This window comes from Oryzias latipes, chromosome 15, assembly GCF_002234675.1.
Source record: "Oryzias latipes chromosome 15, ASM223467v1".
Lineage (NCBI taxonomy): Eukaryota > Metazoa > Chordata > Actinopteri > Beloniformes > Adrianichthyidae > Oryzias > Oryzias latipes.
In genome coordinates, this window is record NC_019873.2 from 21658131 (window position 1) to 21661716 (window position 3586).

The window sequence follows — 3586 nt, forward strand, 5'->3', positions numbered from 1 at the left end:
GCTGCAGTCCCACCGATCAACCACCCCCCACACCCACCCCCCTTACCTCCATCCCACATCCCCTTGCATAGAGATGGATGACTTGTCAGACAAAGGCAATAGATTCCTACACTTTGTGATTCGCCCACGTAAAAACCTGGAGCTCAAATGAGGAGGTCCCTGCATCCGACAGCCAGGGAGGGGAGGGAGACGAAATAGGAAATGATGAGACTTTGGGGTGAAGAATCAAGGAAATTAAAGCCAGGAGGCTGGAGGAGAGCTAAAACACTGGCAGGTTATGTTGTTTAAAGCGTCGCTACTCATTCAGATGTTTTCACCAACAGGGGGGCATATGTGGAGGCTTTTAGCTGCAGAGCCTGAAACACTTGAAACACAAAAGGAGAGATGATGACACATTACAAGACTAAACACTTTACAAGGTCTACCATGAGTCTCAAAGTTTAATATTTTATTGAGTTGAAACAAATTAGTGGTTTCTCACAGATTACAGATTAAGTAAAACACTTTTGAGGATTGCAGATTGAGTGAGGTAAACCCAACATATTCCATATGTAAGACATTACAGCCTGTCACAATATCCTCCCAGAGCTATTTGTCTTTTTTCCTTAAATCATTCATAAAAAACGAGACAAAGCACATAAACCACAAGACATTTTTGTGAGTTCTTCAACATTGTTGTGTTTTTTCTTTCTTCTTCTTCTTTTTTTTTTTTTTTTTTGGGGGGGGGGGGTTAGTTTAAATGTTCTGATTTGTCCGTGTTTATCCAGGTTGAGCTCACATCCTGCACAAGGAGAGTCAGTCAGCGGACTATTATCATCCCCATCATCACCAGCATCATCCTCACTCAGCGTTTGCAGCTGCGCTCTGTAGATGGCGCTCCGGCAGCAGCTTCAAGGCCCCTGCGCTCTGGCAGGCAGGCTGCAGTCACGCAGTCCGCCACTGTACGGGTGGATGCAGCTGAGGCCGGCCGGGTCAAAGGTTGATAGTAAGATATTGTGAATTAAAGATAATTAATTTCCTTTTCAATTAAGAAACTAAAAGAAAAAAAAAACATGTAAGGGTAATGTGTGTCAAAAGTCTCAAAATTGTAAAAACATACTGACTTCAGGAATGATTGCAGCCCTCCTACACAAGACACACACACACACACACACACACACACACACCCACACACACACACAACAGTTTAATGCAACAACAATATCTAGCTTTTATTTAGGGGTTTTGCCGACTTCACATGGTCCTTCGTGCGTCCGGATACCCTCTGGACAAGTTTGAGGACGATTCCTCTTGTTTCTGTGCGTTTTTTTTAAAGGCGGGGAAGGAGCTTCTGGTACAATATGTAGCACCGTGGGCTGTAATTTCACACATCGGTGCACTTTTGCCCTAAAGCTGCTGCTATTTCGCCCACAACACCCGCATTTGCCCCCCGTACCTCCGCGCGCTGCTGCAATGACGTCCCCGTGTCACGGCACTACAGCAAAACAAACAGCGCGATGATTAAGAAGCTGTTAGTCCTGACTTTGGCCCTTTGAAAAAAGCTTGACAACTGAAAGCCTACTCCCCCCCCCCCTCCTCTGCTTTGATAAAGCTTTAAAAACTGCATTAAAACTTCATAAACTGTACACAGACTGCGCCATAGCATAACGCTCTTTTTTTGGCTTTTTTCCTGTTCAGAAAAAGGACAATTTACGCGCAGTGATAAATAATTATATGAACAACAAAACGGCTGTAAAGTGGGGAAATAGTCATTCAAAGAAACGGAAACAACGATTTAACGTCATTAAAACTAAACATTTAGATTTGATCTCCCTTTTTTGCTGCATGATGAGGTCTTTGAGGCACGTGCAGATTAATAATTGATCATGCCCGGATTGTCTTCCTAAACCTTTTCAGTTAACCTTTTTTTTTGTTAAATAACATCGTCTATGTAATATATTTGCGATAATCTTCAGAGCTGCGTAAAAATTGAGAAACATATTAAAAAATTGAATTTAATGCCAGTTAATCCCAATCTTGTCTGAATATTTGTTAATTTTCTCAAAATATTCTTCTTAAATAATCCACTCAGGGATATAAATCAAAATGGAACATTTCTTTTCATAGTTCAATATTCGCGTAAACAAAGAAAACCCGCCTGCAGACTGTTGCACTTTTGAGTCACAGAAACGTTTCCCCCTGCCTTACACTTATTATTTTTTATCAAGTACTCATTTGAAAATAATCTGCATCATATCAAGAGTTCCTCGCAACATCCCAGAATGATTTGGAGTCTCCTGACACACAGCCATATGGGAAGGCTCTGCCACACTGCACGATATCAGCTGCGTCCTTAGATTGCCCATTCATGCGCTTTATAACGGGAGCAGATGGATATCAATTTGACTCTGTTCTCGACACGATCACAGATTGATTTTGTACTTGCTTTTAATTTTGCCATAATTAATTAGATCATTACAAGGGCTTTCCATTGATCTTCCCATCTAAACCCAAAAATGAAGACGTGAACTGGATATAACTTTTTAATTGTAGTCATAAACATGTGGTCTTACCATAATAATAATAATAAAAATAATAATAGTAATAATAATAATAATAATAATAATAATAATAATAATAATAATGCTCTTACCTTAAAAAATCTAGTGTACTATGTGGAACAATTAATATTTTAAATAAATTGCACTTTTAATTTAAAAAATAAATATGAAAAGAAAGTATAATCCAGATTAATCTCTGAGATCAATCCCTCAGAGTATTTTCTCCGCACAGTGCAACCAGCATACCTGCAAACAAATGCTGACATCAGTCTGAGACGGAGGGAGAAATCCTTACCTGATCGAGCGGCGCTGTGAGGCATGGCTCTCCCCTGTCTAATGGTGCGTCTCCCCGATGCAGCTCAATAGATCTGTCCGGCCTCCTGCGCTCCCTCCCCGGCTGGGCGTCGCGCTTCTCCCCGCTGGTTGTCAGAATCTTTGACCGATCATCCAAAACTAAACGGTTTAGGCGACAACAAAAAGAGGAAGCAACCTTGCTCCACTGAGCTACGATCTGATAAAGGAGCGAGAAAAAACAGAAATCAAAGAACAAGGGACGATACAGGTGTCGAATTAGGAAGAACTGTAAAACTTAGGAACAATGAATCACTCAACAAAAGGAGCGCAGTTTGCTGACAAATGCCCAATTCTTGTCACCTCAGATGGAAATAAATAATCTTTCATTTTTCAGAATACAAATATAATTTCTGTAAAATGTGAACTTTTAAACACATTTTTTCAGTTGATTAAGTATTTAAAATGTGAAAAAAATAGACTTTATAGCAAAATAGAGCATGGAAAGCCTATCAATCAAACCATCAATCATTTGTCAAATTCATTTTACTTTCAGGGATCCCCCTCACTCTCAAACACACACTTGCGCTCACAGGAGGGATTTAATTACTAATCCTTTAATGTTCAACTGATTTTTTAAATAATTGACTTTTTTTTCCGTTAACTTCATCCAGACTAAACTAAGACAACAGATTTAGTCAGATAAACTTCACCCTGGAAACGTTTTGTGTGTGCCGAGCAGTGGAAGGAGATAC